Source organism: Nycticebus coucang, chromosome 18 (genome assembly GCF_027406575.1).
Source record: "Nycticebus coucang isolate mNycCou1 chromosome 18, mNycCou1.pri, whole genome shotgun sequence".
Taxonomy (NCBI): Eukaryota; Metazoa; Chordata; class Mammalia; order Primates; family Lorisidae; genus Nycticebus; species Nycticebus coucang.
In genome coordinates this window covers 27,896,079-27,910,940 of record NC_069797.1, presented here as the reverse complement: position 1 = coordinate 27,910,940, position 14,862 = coordinate 27,896,079, and the positions used below count along the sequence as shown (strand labels likewise).

Below are 14,862 nucleotides of genomic sequence, written 5' to 3'. Positions count from 1 at the left end.
GAAGCAGAGTTGCTAAGGGGTATGGAGTGGTAAGAGTTTTCTTTTGGTGCTGTCTTAGAACATATGATTCAATTTCACAAGCATTTATTGAGGGTTTATTTTAACTGGTAAATATTAATACAATATTTGTAACCTAAAAGGGAACCAGTTAGGAAATAGAGTGAAAAGGGGCGGTATCTGGGGAGGTGGTTTTGAGATGATGGTTTGGACACTGTATAGCTCTGAGTTTCTAGTTTTATTGGTTAAGATTCTTTTGATTGCAAGAAATAAAATCCGAGTGTAATCTGGTTAAACAAGAGAAGGGATTTATGGAAAAAACACCAGGGTACTTCAGGGAAACCAAGAGGAAGAAGTGGAGCTACAGTTCAGAAGGGGTTGAACCAGGAACTGGAAACCCATCCTTTTCAAAATCCTAGTTAGCTTTTTTTTGCAGAAATTGGTAAGCCGATCCTAGAATTCATATGGAAATTTAAGGATAATCTTGAAAAAGAAGAACAAAATTGCAGGACTCACTCTTCCTTGTTTCAAAACTTACTGCAAAGCTACTGTAATTAAGACAGTGTGGTAGTGGCATAAAGACAGATTTATAGAACAATCTTATAGAATTCAGAGATCAGAAATAAATGATGCAACTTCTTTGGAAAACAGTCTGGCGGTTCCTCAGAAGGTTAAAACATAGAGTTACCATATGACCAACAACTAAACTCTTAGGTATATCCCCATGAGAAATGAAAACATTCATCTACACAAAAACGTGTACAAGAAGTGTTCATAGCGGCAGTGTTAATGATAGCCCTAAGTGAACAACCCGGATTTCCATCAACCAAAGAGTAGATGATTGAAATGTGTTCCATTTGGTTATAAAAAAGGATGAAGTACTGACACCTACATGTGATAATATGCACAAACCTTGCAGCCAGACACAAAAGACCACGTATTGTATGATTATGTGAAATGTCTAGAATAGGCAAATTGATAGAAATATTGTAGATTAGTGGTTGTCTAGGGCTTGGGTCTTGTTGGGGGAGGAGTGAATTGTAAAGGATACAGGCTTTTCATGGGGGGGGATGATGAAAATGTTCTGGAATTAAATAGCATGTAATGATAGTAGTAATGGTTGCACAGCCTTGTGAATCTACCAAAAACCCATTGAGTTATATACTTTAAAGTGATATATAAATTACATCTCAATAAAGCTGGTAAGCAGAGAGCACCTCCTTGGTCCAGCTGGTGGTGGTGTATAATCCCGGTTCAATCAGTTTAGCTGGAGAGATGGGGTTATATGGATGAAACCTCACTGTGCAGGAGGGTTAGTTCTCAGGGAAGAAAGAAGGTTGGGGGCTGGGCAGACATCATAAGAAATTTTATCGAGCCACCCTCAATACCCTTGGGAGTAAAGGATGATCAGCTCCCACTCCCATCCCCATTGGTGGTACCTAATACAGAATTCTGCCCAGATGCCCGGGATGTGCTTGGACTCACTGGCAGGTCAGTTAGGCAGCCAAATGCACATGGCTGGGGCTCTCCCAGGCACCAAGAAGTCTCCTTCCTCCGCCTCTGCTGGGTGAGGCATCTTTCCTTCGATGGTGCAGCCCATTGAGTTCTCGGCTGAGCAGCAGACATCCTTGGGCTGTGGCTGGTGCTCCCTGATAGCCGTGGCTCCCTCCCCATGGACCTGATGCTCTTGACATGAAGACAGTCAGCCATGCAACTGCTGGCGGTCTCCCTGAGGCATGCAGCTCTGAAGGTGGGGGCTTTGGCCTTACCATTATTAAGCACTTACTGTGTGCTAAGCTTTTTTTTTTTTGAGACACAGTCTCTGTTGCCCAGGCTAGATTGCCGTGGTGTCTGACAGCAACCTCAAACTCCTGGGTTCAAGTGATCCTGCCCCAGCCAAGAAGCTGGGGTGACAGGCACTTCTTGAAACATCTGGCTAGTTTTTCTATTTTTAGTAGAGACGGGTCTCGCTCTTGCTCAGGCTGTTCTCGAACTTTTGACCTCAAGCAATCCTCCTGCCTCTAGGATTACAGGTGTGAGCCACCATGACTGGCCTGTGTGCTTAGCTTTCTTTGCAGTTTTCCTGGGGCTTTGCTGCCATCTCATGAAACAGGTACTATTACTCTGGAGACTTGGAGAGTTTAGAAAACTTGTTCAAGTCACGGAACTGGGATTTGAACTTGGGTCTGTCTGTGACTCCTTTGTCCAGAGTGGAGCTGAGTGGTTCTCCCTGCCCAACTTTCCTATGTTCTTTCCCCAACATTGCTACTGGGCTGTGTATGTAGAGTGCTTGGCCACAGAAAGCACCTTTGCCCCACAGCACTAAGGGAGTGAACGCCCCTGGCTTCCTGAGGATTATCCGTCTGCTGGAGGCCCATTGCCTGGATGCGAATGACCCTCAGAGGCAAGGACTTAACTGCTGTGGGGACAGAGAGGTTATGGGGCATGTGGAAACACTAATATGGGGGTAGTGGCAGAACCATGCAAGAGAAAGAGGCTTGGAGCGTGTGTTGGCAGGCCCAGGTCATAGCCCAGGGCTAACAAATGGTCCAATTGTTATCCTCTTTGAGTCTCAGTTTCTCCATCTTTAAAGTGGGAGGGTGCTTGAGTAATGTACAGCCTGCTGTCTTTTAGCCTTGACCTAGGAGTTTATGTTCATGGCTTGTATCCTTTTGTATTACCGTCAGGACCCTGGTGTTGGTAGGTGCTGACTGTTGAGTAAGTGAATGTGTGTGCGCATGAGTGTTTTTGAGAACAGAGGCTCTGTACACTTCATCTCCCCAGTGCTTAGCATAAAGCAGGTTCCCAGTCTGTATTTGCTGAATGAATCAAGTATGGGTCATCATGCTTAGCCTCTTACATGCTGGTGGAGGGTTGGAGAGAGAGGGACAGGCTTAGCCCATGGGCTTCCCCCTTCTCCAGCCTACTTTGGGAGCCAATTTGGGACAAGGTCTTTGTCTGCAGAATTGAGTCAGACTAAACTTCCTCAGAGGAGGGCCAAGGTTGGTAGGGCCAGGTGTCTGAGGGGTTCCTGAAGCAGCACCCAGAGGGTGAGGACCTGAACCTCCACTCTTTTTTTGTTTGAGACAGTATCTCACTATGTTGCCCTTGGTAGAGTGCCGTGGCATCACAGCTCATAGTAACCTCAAACTCTTGGGCTTAAGTGATTCTCTTGCCTCAGCCTCCCAAGTAGTTGGGACTACAGGCGCCTGTCACAACATCTGGCTATTTTTTTGTTACAGTTGTCATTGTTGTTTAACAGGCCCGGGCCAGGTTCGAACCCCCACCTGCCTTGGTGTTTGTGGCCAGTCCCCTAACCACTGAGCTATGGGAGCCAAGCCTGAATCTCCACTCTTTTCTGCTGTCACCTGCCCTCTCACCTCAGAGACCTCTGCTTCTTTGCTGAAAGAAGAGGGGCATGTGTGGGTGCACGTGTCTGCATCCATCCATCTGCTGCATGAGCTCCAGCCACCTGAGACTACCATCCTACATAGGAATGGACCACAATGGGATGGAGTGAGTGGAGGGGTGGGTCAGAGCAGCCTGTTTCCACTGCTGAGGGCACAGCGTCATGCACACTCCTGATGAGGGGGAAATTGAAAACCTATTACCTCGTAGGAAAAAGATTCCAACCCAGGCCTGGGTCCCTAGAAATGGTGTCTCTGGATGGGGACAAAGCGTGTGATGGAGCCTGTGTGGGACTGTGCCCTCTCATCTCTTCCTCAGGAGAGGGATGGAAAGGGAGCCTGTATCTGGCTGCGGGCAGCATTTCTGGTGTACTGTGATTTGGCCAGAGATACCACATAGCCATCCCTATTCTAAGATTCAGATTTAACTATCCAAGAATTCAAAATACTACTAGAAATGTGGTGGCTGCCCAGGAGAGGAGCCCACAGCATGTCTCATTGTAGTTCCTCTTGGCCCCTGGCATCCCTGATGACAGCTGCTAGAGACCTTGTCCCTGCAGGACAGAGACTGCCATGTCCAGGAAGTGCCTTTGTCTCCATTCTGTGAGAGTTGGCACAAAGCATGCATGAGATCCAGGTGGTTGTTGTTGCAGCCATCTGCCTCTCCTGGTTCTCTCGGAGTTAGCAAGCCATGTTCCCATTTTGAGGGCAGAGAGTGGAGTCTGAGCCCAGGTATTTGGGCACCAAACCTGAGTCTCCAGCTTTCCAGTCTTCCTTCCAGAAAGCCCATTGCTCTGCAGTTCACCTTTTGATTTTAATTTAATGGCTTTTTCATGCACTGGTTGAGGGCCATGATCACCAATTCATTTTTCTACCTTTGGCCACCGAGTTTTTTTTTGAGACAGTCTTACTTTGTCACATTTGTCAGAGTGCTGTGGTGTCATAGCTCACAGCAATCTCAAACTCTTAGGTTTGAGCAGTCCTCTTGCCTCAGCCTTCTGAGTAGCTGGGACTACAGGTGCCTGTCACAATGCCCAGCATTTTTTAGAGACGGGGTCTCACTCTTGCTCAGGCTGGTCTTGAACTCATGAGCTCAAGCAGTCCACTTGGCTCGGCCTCTCAGAGTGCTGAGATTACAGGTGTGAACCTCTAAGTCTTTGTTTACTGTAGATTATAAGAATCTTGAGGCACCACAGAGATATTCTAGAAACTGATGGGCTGACTCATCTTCTCTCCTACACACCTAGGGTGTCCGCTGAGAGTTTGCTGGAGTTGTCAAGGACAGGGGGATCTTGAGGTTTTGGGGGTAGGAGGCTGAGTCACTTCAGCTAACATTTTCTGGGCACTGGAATTCCATAGGGGGACAGACAGTTGCCAGGGGGTGGCAGAAACCCTACGATGCCCTCTGAAAGGATGGAGAGGGCCTTCCTGGAAACCTGGAGTTGCCAGAGCCATCTCAAGGGTGTCTGAGGTCGGTGAGGAAGAGAGAGGCGCTCCAGGCAGCAGCAGCCTGCTTGGAGGCAGTGGGCGTGAAGCAGCTCTGGCAGGCGGGTAGAACCTGGAGCTGTTATTATTGCCAGACAAAAAGTGGGGTGGGAGTGTGGGGAGTAGTGGGAGGAGGCTAGGGTGTCATAGGCAGGCCCGTGATGGTGGGGGGGCAGGGCTTGATTGAGGGCTTACAGCCAGAGGAGTGACATGGTCCGATGAAGTCTGAGGGCCCATCTGACTGATTGGGGAGGCTGAGGAAGGGGAAAGGGAGGTGGTGGGGGGAGGACTTCCCAGCTGGGAGCTGGTTTGGATGTGGTGAGGAGAAGGAGAGGTCAAGGTGACTAGGTTTCTGGGTGAGCCCAGGGAGGATGCTGGTCCCATTCATGGAGATGGGAAACCGGAGAGTTTGGGCAGCTTGGGGGAGGGGAGGGAGTAAGACTCTGAGTATAAAATCTCCCCTGCACCCCGAGTCTCTGTCCAGATTTTCTTCCATCCCAACCCTCACACCTACAACCCACAGAAGGGGGCAGAGGAGAGGTGTCTTGACGGCCACGAGAACGGGTCTCTTGCCAGGGGCTGCCATCCTGCTCAGCTCCTGGAGTGCCTTTAGCAGGTGAGCTTCAGGTGACCAACAGCTGGCCACGTCAGCACTCGGGGGCACACACCAGCACACTTCCAGACACACTCCAGGAGGGGCTGAGGGCAGCAAGCCTGTTTCCGTCTGGAATATCAGACTCTGGTTCGTTGACTTCTTCAGGACGGCCCTGAGCCTGAGGACACTGCTGGCGCGTGGGGGCAAGCATAGGCACGGGTAGGTGTGTGTGCACGCCTGCCTGTGCAGGTGGACATGAGCTTTGAGGGCCCATGTGTGGTGCCTTTTTTGGCTTTAGCAAGTTCCTATGGTAACCACGAACATGTCTGTTTTGGGATCTGAAGTCTTGGGGCGTGAGTGGCTGCAGGGAGAGGCAAGGCAGGCGGGTGCTTAGCTGGCAATTAGGCTGTGGCTTGATTTCATTACCAGGCACTACGGCTGCACCTGGAAGTGCCATTTGCCAGACGGCCAGGTCTGCGAACTCCAGGGGCCTGTGTGCTCTGGGCCTTCATCCAGCTGGTAACCACTATGCCCAGGAAGCCCTGGTGAGTCCCTGTTTTGGTTTCTTGGTGGACAGAAAGCTCCCCTGGAGTTGGTAGGTGGGCAGGAGGGGTTTTGCTTATTCCTGAAGCCCATGAGGGTGTCTCCTCGTGGTAGATGGAGTGGAATGTTCCTTGATGGTCCCACGGGACAGGGCTAACTGTGTTAATGTGGAGGGGAAAGGCAAGGATGCAGGAGAGGAAACTGCAGACTGAATAGCCTGTGACCCTCCACTGGAGGCCCCACCATCCCTGGGGGGCCCTCCCTCACCCATTCTGCTCCCTGAATCCTCATGGACCTCCAGCCTCTGACCATGCAGTGGAGTTTCTTCACAGGTCTCCCCAGGCCCAGAGGCCTGCTGGCCTGGCCTGGATGGGAAGGCTCAAGGTTTTGAGGAAGCAGAGGCGAGAGGACCATCCTGACTTATTAGGAGCTGGATTTGGTCAGGGCTGGGGAGGAATTGCTCCCCCTAGGCTTTGGAGAAAGGCTCTTGATTGCTCAGATTGTGAATCCTTTATGCCTCTTGTCCGTGTACTCTCCAGCCTGAGCTTTGGCGATGGGGAGTTTATTACCTTGTAAGGAGCCTATTTTATTGTAATATAACTCTGCCTATTTAAAGATGACCATTCTTTTCATCTGTAATCTCAGTAACTGCTATTGCTTTGCCAATCTTATCCCTTGCCCCCTACCCATATGGGGTCAATCCCTCCTTCTCCAGAGACCCCTTTAGACACAGACCAGAAGGCTATTCTTTCACCCTGAATTGCCTCATTTCTGGCCTCTTCGTGTGTATTTGGGATTCCTCACTCCCTGGGGATCTCTGGTGAGAGGATGCAGGTTTTCCAGGCAGCATGCTGGAACCCACATGAAGATGGACAACTAGAGACCATGAACTTTGACCTCCTTAGGTGCAGATCAGTAAGCTAAGACCCTGAGCAGGGATGGTCCTGACGTGAGGCAGTGGAGCATGGAGGTGGTGGGTGCAGGGTCAGGACACGGAAGGCCAGCACTCGGTCTGTGTGACATGCCACCTGTGCGGCCCTTTCCAGTTTCTGCACCAGTTCCTTGTCCTTCGCTGAATCTGACTTAGGACCTCATGTCTTCTTTCTGAGAACAGAGCCAGGTGCCTGCAGGGACATGGCAGGACCAAATATAACTACAGGGAGAGGGTCTGGGGCCCTGGTGAGGCTGGGCTTTGTCTGGAAGGACCTGCTCGGCCCAGTGTGGGGCACTCTGAGAGGGTGCTGGCCCATCTCACCAGATCTTCTACTTTACAAGAGCCACTGGGAATCTGGAGTTTTAGCCATGTCTTGACAATACACTCAAACATTTAAAGAACAGAGCTGCGTGTGGCTCATCCTGCAGACTAGATTCAGCTCAGGAAGTCACCAGTGCCACCTCTGCTCTGGGCATGCCACCTCCTGGGTTTCAGCTCCCGTTTCTCTGTGGCTGACTCCCGAATCCCTCTCCCTGGGTCGCTTCCCCAACAGTGTTCTCACCCCCACTTCAGCTGCCAACTGGTCATTTCCGGCTCTGTTTGCAGACTGGACTCACTCTCAATTAACCTTTCCTCTGTTTCAAATCCAGTTCTTTCTCTGTCACCGGTTGAGAAGTCTCTGAGTCATTGGGTGGGGGTGGGGGGGGCTCTCCTGCCTCCTGATTCAGGACCATTATCTCCTGCCCAAACGGTGACAAAGGCTGTCTAATTAACCTCCTCCTCCGGTTTCTGCCAGCTCTGATGAATGCATCACCCCTCAAGCCGGCCCCAGCTCTGCCCTCCCTGCTCCAGGGAGACCCCAGTGGATGGCAGACCTTCTTGGTACCAATTCTGTGCAGGTTTCTTGGCCCCCACCCTGCAGCTGGCAGGGGACTGAAGGCTGGTTGGTTTACACCCCAGTGATTTCTCTTTGTGGTATTAGCATCCGCTGTCTTTGGGTCCCCTTCCTCCCCTCCTGCAGCACAGTGGCTCCCAAATTTTCTGGGATGGGGCAGGGGAGAGCTTTTAAAAATTCTGGTGCCCAGAAACGAGTATCCAATGTACTCAATCAATACTAATATGAAACCAATGTATAAACAACTACCCACCCACACGAAAGAAAAACACAAGTATATTTTAGTGAGGGGGAGGGGAGAAGAGGGAAAGGGGAGGGAAGAGGAGACAGGGTGATTGGCAGGTTCTCACCTAATGTGCGCAATGTAAGAATATACAGCACACTTCCTGGGTGAAGGGCTCAACTACAACTTGAACTTTACCTTAGACATGAAAACAATGTAAACTAAACAATTACACCCTCATATTAATCCGAAAAAAAGCCTCACCAATTCTAGGGAGGTTATACACGGTTCCAATTAAATCAGAATATCTGGCGATGAGACCTAGCATCATTACTTTTTAACAATCTCCCGGCGATTCCAACATGCAGCAAAATTTGGGAACTGAAGTCCCAAAATTTTGGGAACTGAGGTAAACAAGTGTGATGACCGTCAGTGGTTCAGGTTGGGATGTTAAGATGGGATCCTGGTGGCTGTGAGCCACTGACATTTCGGGCTGGGTTCTTTATCGTGGGGTGCATTGAAGAGTGTTCAGTGGCACCATGGACTCTATACACAAGATGCCAGCAACCCACTCCTAGCTGTGACAATGAAAAATGTCTCTAAACATTGCTGTATCTCTGGGGTAACAGTTTAAAATCTCCCCCATGCTGTTGAGATGCACTACTGTGGGCCTAGCCGTGTTCACCTTTACAGCATTCTCAAATACAGAAGAAAAGGATAACACCAGGAGCCTCATCTTACTAGTTCCTTTGTGTGCTTTGGGGTCAGGAATTCTCTGTTTAAATGCTGCCTCCACCAGCTGGATGACTTTGGGCAAGTTACTTAACCTCTCTGTGCCTCAGTCAGTTTCTAGTTTTGTTTCGTTTTCTTACAAAGGCCTCCTCTTGACCTTTAGCTCCTGGCGGAGGGTGGGACTTGCTTGGCATTTTCATCATCTGTATCTGTGCTTGCGCTTCTTAGCCTCTGTGGATCACGCCTTTGCTTCCCTCCCACTACACCCCACCCCTACATCAGCACCCGGATCCCGTATCCTCCCAGGGCCAGCTGAAGCACAGCTCCCTCCACACACACCCTCTTGCCTGTCAGGATTGCATGCTCCCTTCTTCATGGCCTTGGAGCAGCTGGAACTTCAAGGGTCACAGTCAGCTCCTCCTGCACTGTGGTGGTCTGGCAGCTTCTGTCTTTGTCCCTCTCTCTTTGAGATCTGAGACCATGGGAACCTCCAGGGTGCCCAGCCTAGAGGGTGTTCAGCAGCACCTATTACTGTTTGTAGCTCAGGTGAGGTGGCGGTCCCCTCCCTGCCTCAGGCTGAGCTGTGATCCAGCAGGTTACCACAGTGTTACTCTCCCACAATCTACACTCAGCTCATTCTGAGAGGGTGGAGTAGGCGGAAATCCGTGCCTGGCAGGCCACAAAGCCACATAACTGACTTTTGGAGTCCTAGCCTGGGTCGGGGGGAGAGAGAGTGTGTGAGGGAGAGACTCATTGCCCCTTTCTGGACTGCTTTGCTGCTGGCGGATGCCACCTGGAATTCAGGAGCTTTGGTTTTTGAACTTGACCAGTCATGTTCTGGGCCCAGGAACAGGATTTAGGAGGGACAGCCCCATCTGCACCCTGCCACCTCCTGTTCAACCCTGCTGGCCAGCTGAACTGAGGCTGGACCAAGGGCTGCTCACCTTGGTTGCGGCATAACACACTGAGGGGAGTGTGTTAAGATGCGGCTTCCGGGCCTCTACTCTGGGAACTGGGGATTCTGCTTCATCAGACTGGGGTGGGGCCCAGGAAACCCGTGTGTTATCAGCGCTGAGATGGTGCTTACAATGCAGCTGGGTTTGCAGCTGCCTGGGAACCAGTGCCATTTAAAGCACTTTCCCCCACAGCTCAGATTCTGTGGTTAGGTTCATGTACTCTGGGTGACCTTGGGCATGCTGCAGAACCCCTCTGTGTCCCAGTTTCTTTATCTGAGCATAATAATAGGACCTACCTATGGGGACTTTTGTTGTGAGGTTTAAATGAGATAATCCAGGTGAAGCATGAAGCACAGTGCCTGGTGTGCAGTGCTTGATAAATGTTTCTGATCTTATTAATAATAGTCCTGGTCGTGTGGTCGCACACCATAACCATGTGACATGCCCACATGCTTGCAAACATACTCACACATGCCCACACAAGCAAACTGGATCAACCCAGGCCCAAGCCTGCCTGCTGAAGACAGATGCGTGCCTACATCACTGCAGACACGCATGAGCACGCAGTCACGGGGCAGACGTGGTCAGGAGGGCAGACGCGTGTGTACACAAGGCTCAGGCAGGCAGGCTTTTCTTTTATTCATACTCTGACATTATTCCTGGAGTTAGCGGCACCTGGGCTGAGCTCTGGGAACCTGAGGTGCCCCTTGTTTCCATAGCAACCAGAATGCAATAAAAATAGGAGGAGGAGGAGGGAAGACTCAGGAAAGGCCTGAGCCAGCTGCGAGGGGACATCCTGCCTGCTGTGGGCCTTGTTTCCACATCCTCGTCTGCGCTGAGGTGCTACGGCAAACCTCTGGGTGCTCATGACATGGAATTGACGGCTGTCGACAAACTTTTTTTCTTATTGTAATAAAATAGACATAACACAAAATTTACCATTTTAACCATTTTTCATATCACATTCAGCAGCATTAAGTACATTTACAATTTGTGCAACTGTCACCACTATTGCTAGAACTTTTTCATCATCCCAAACTAGAACTCTGCTCCATTAAACAACAGCTCCCCATTTCTCCTTCCCCCAGCCCCTGGCAACCACCCTTCTACTTTCTTTTTTTTTCATTTCCAAAAACAAGCAATGCCCTTTATTAAGGGGTGGTTTACATTTATACATAATTTTGCTTTTTAAAAAGATGACTGTTACAATCAGATATGTAATCACTTAGATACCTCTAAGTTCTATCTGTTAAAAATACTTTCTTTTAGAAAATCCAATTTAATCATCTCATTCTTTTTTTCAGTAATTTTGTCCAAACAGCGATAGAAGTACTCTTTGATGGAGAGAATGAAGAAAACTGTTTTTGAGTATCCTCAAATCATGTATCTATAATAAAGATTTGGCTCCAAGGAGCCTAGCTCTAATTAGTGAAGTAGGCCCAGTTTAGAAAGTGGCAATGAGGTGGTAACTAACTAATTGGCAACTAACCAGTAAATCGTTATCAAAAATTAACAATTTTAGGTATCTTTGTTTTGGGTTTCTGTGGTTTAGGTGCATCCAAAATTTCTTCATAGTCTGCACTCATTCCCTTTGCCCAGTGACCAACAGTGACCATTCGATCTGAATTCTGACTTTCAGGGCAATCTTTCTTTAAGTGTTTCACAGAGCCACAAAGTTTGCAACCACCACCATCAGCATAGAGTCCTTTGGGATTATCAGGACAAGATCTAGACAGGTGTCCTATTTCCCCACAAACAAAACATTTTGCCAGAGGAAATTCACCAACAGCTGGGTCTACTTTAGCCTTACACTTGGTTATTTCATGCTCTGTGGACCCACACCGGTAACATATTCCAGTGCCCATGTCTTGATTTTCAAGGGCGGCTGGGCAATCTGCAATTCCATGACCAGGTTTTCTACAATGGAAACATACCATTGCATTTTTCTTTGCTGCTTGTCTTTTTACTCGTCATCCTTCCCGTCGACTGTCTTTCTTTAAAGCAACTGCAATTTCTTCCCTTACTTCCTGAAGGTCTGATGCTATAATCTCCCCGTTGTGAACCATCTGTGAGTTCTGTCTTAGGTATTCCATGAATCCATTCACATCTTCATTTAAGTATTCTTTTTTCTTTTAGTTCTTTTTATGTTTTGCTTGGGGTGCATCATTTTTAAGGGACAGCCTCTTGGTTCCAACTTGTTTATGCTTTGGTAGGTTTTGGCTTGTTCCCTCACAGGACTGCTTCTTCATGTCCTCCCATGGTGTTGCAGACAAGGGTCTCTTACTACGTGTGGTAGTAACGCGTGCCCACCTCGTCATAGCGGGATCTGATGTACCTCAGCAATCGCGCACGGATCCTCCAGAGCAGCTGAGTTTTGCATCCTTCTACTTTCTGCCTCTGAATTTGACTATGCTACAAACTTCATATATGTGAAATCTTACAGCATTTGTCCTGTTCTGACTTACTTCACTTGAGTTCATCATGTTGTAGCATGTGTCAGATCTCCTTCCTTTTTAAGGCTGAATAATATTCCATGTATGTATTATACTACATTTCGTTTATCCATTCATCTGTTGACAGACATTTGGGTTGTTTCCACCTTTTGGCTGTTCGGAATGATGCTGCAGTGAACATGGGTGTACAAATACCTGTTTGAGTCTCTGGTTTTAACTCACTTGAGGTAGAACTTCTGGATCATATTGTAATTTTATGTTTAACTTTTTGAATTTTTTTTTTTTTTTTTAGTTTAAAAAAAAGGCGGTGCCTGTGGCTTGGTGAGTAGGGCGCCGGCCCCGTATAGGGAGGGTGGCAGGTTCAAACCCAGCCCCAGCCAAATGCAACAAAAAAATAGCTGGGCGTTGTGCTGGGCGCCTGTAGTCCCAGTTATTCGGGTGGCTGAGGCAAGAGAATCGCCTAAGCCCAAGAGCTGGATGTTGCTGTGAGCTGTGATGCCACACTCTGTCTCTAAAAAAAAAAAGAAAAAAGAAAGAAAAAAGGTGTGTAGTGGCTCACACCTGTTATCCTAGTACTCTGGGAGGCTGAGGTATGTGGATAGCCTGAACTCGGAAGTTCTGAGACCAGCCTGAGCACAAGCTGAGACCTGGTTTCTACTAAAAATAGAAAAACAAGCTGGGCGTTGTGGTGGGTACCTGTAGTCCCAGCTACTTGGGGGGCTGAGGCAGGAGAATTGCTTGAGTCCAAAGAGTTTGAGGTTGCCGTGAGCACTCTACCCAGGGTGATGGAGACTGTCTCAAAAAAAAAAAAAAAATGACAGATCAAGTTAAGTTCTTGTAATCATTTCTTCTTGGCCCCCATTCCACTCTGGCCACTATCAGGAAATTGGTGCATTTTCTCTCAGCCCATGTTTTTAATACTGTCACATCATACACAGGTATCTAGAAACAGAGTTTTTTGTGTGTAGTAAAATATGACACACATGATGTCCTTTTGAATTTGTGTGAGGTAGTGTTCTGGCATCAAGCTGTTTGGGTTCAGATTCTGACCTTGCCACTTAACAGCTGTGAGACCTCAGGCAGGTTACTATCTCTATATGCCTCAATTTCCTAATCTATAAAATGGGACTAATAGTAAAAGCTAAAGCCTCCTTTGTAAGGTTATTTTGGGGACTAGATAGGCTGAAAACAGCGGGGGGATATTGTGTGCACCAGATGTGTTCGTTGTTACTATGATAGTTCTGCTTTTGTGCCCCTGCATTTGGTTTTCATAATCTATCCATGGTGTCATGGTTTCTGTTTTTTAATTGCCATGTAAGATTTATTTATTTATTTATTTTTTGTTTTGAGACAGAGCCTCAAGCTGTCGCCCTGGGTAGAGTGCTGTGGCATCACAGCTCACAGCAACCTCCAACTCCTGGGCTCAAGCGATTCTCCTGCCTCTGCCTCCCAAGTACCTGGGACTACAGTTGCCCACCACAACGCCCGGCTATTTTTTGGTTGCAGACGTTATTGTTGTTTGGTGGGCCTGGGCTGGATTTGAACCCGCCAGCTCAGGTGTATGTGGCTGGCGCCTTAGCTGCTTGAGCCACAGGTGCCGAGCCCTGGTTATATCTTTCTTTCTTTTTTTTGTTGCAGTTTGGCCAGGGCTGGGTTTGAACCCGCCACCCTATTGTTTCTATTTTCTGACATTGCAAGAAGTGTTTTCAGTGGCTGTCTCCTCACCTGACTCTGTGCTTTTTCATGAAGGGTGACCAGAGGAGGGATTTGGAGGTGGAATTGTGGGTTGGAGCTCTGCTAGATGATTCCAAGTTGCCCTCTAGAGAGCATTTATCATTTACACTCCTGCCTGGGGTGTTTGAGAATTCTGTGAGTCCTATTCCCCATGTTCTCACTGATATTTAATTTTCACATTGATTTGAACAACAAGATCAGATTTTATCTTATTATTTACTATACAAACATTAATGTGGTCTATCACAAGCATTTTCCTATATTGGTACAGTCTTTTCTCACTTTTTAATTTTATTTATTTATTTATTTTTTGAGACAGTCTCATTATGTTGCCCTTAGCAGAGTGCTGTGGCATCACAGCTCACAGCAACCTTAAACTCTTGGGCTTAAGCGATTCTCTTGCCTCAGCCTCCTGAGCAGCTGGGACTACAGTCACCTGCCACAACGCCAGGCTATTTTTTGGTTATAGTTGTCATTGTTGTTCGGCAGGCCCCGGGCTGGGTTCAAACCCACCAGCCTCCGTGTATGTGGCTGGCACCTTAGCCGCTGAGCTACAGGCGCTGAGCACTTTTCCCCCCTTTTTTAAAAATAGCATTTTTTTCTGATTATAAAAATAGTATATGCTCACTGTAGAAAATTTAGAAAATACATATATTCAGATTAAAAAAATAAACCACCATCACCCACCATCCAAAATGTTATCATTTTGATGTGTTTCTTTAGTCTTTTATATACATTTTTAGCTTTCCTTTAAAATTTATTACATAGTAATATTTTTCAACATCATTAGGTATTTTTAAAAAACATGATTTAAAATGTTGCATAACACCTATGATTATGATGTTCCATAATTTATTTCATCATTGCTTTGTTTTTAGATCTTAAGATTGTTTTCAGTTCAGGTATTA

The 14,862-nt window shown here is 47.8% G+C and overlaps 1 protein-coding gene and 1 pseudogene across 5 annotated transcripts in view; one reads left to right on the top strand and one right to left on the bottom strand.

Moving 5' to 3' along the window:
- The window catches only part of RAP1GAP2 (RAP1 GTPase activating protein 2), a 261,007-nt gene that overhangs the window by 43,274 nt on the left and 202,871 nt on the right, over positions 1-14,862 (top strand). The gene's annotated exons all lie outside the window — the stretch shown is intronic.
- LOC128570407 (zinc finger CCHC domain-containing protein 9-like) lies at positions 11,226-12,125 on the bottom strand (annotated as a pseudogene).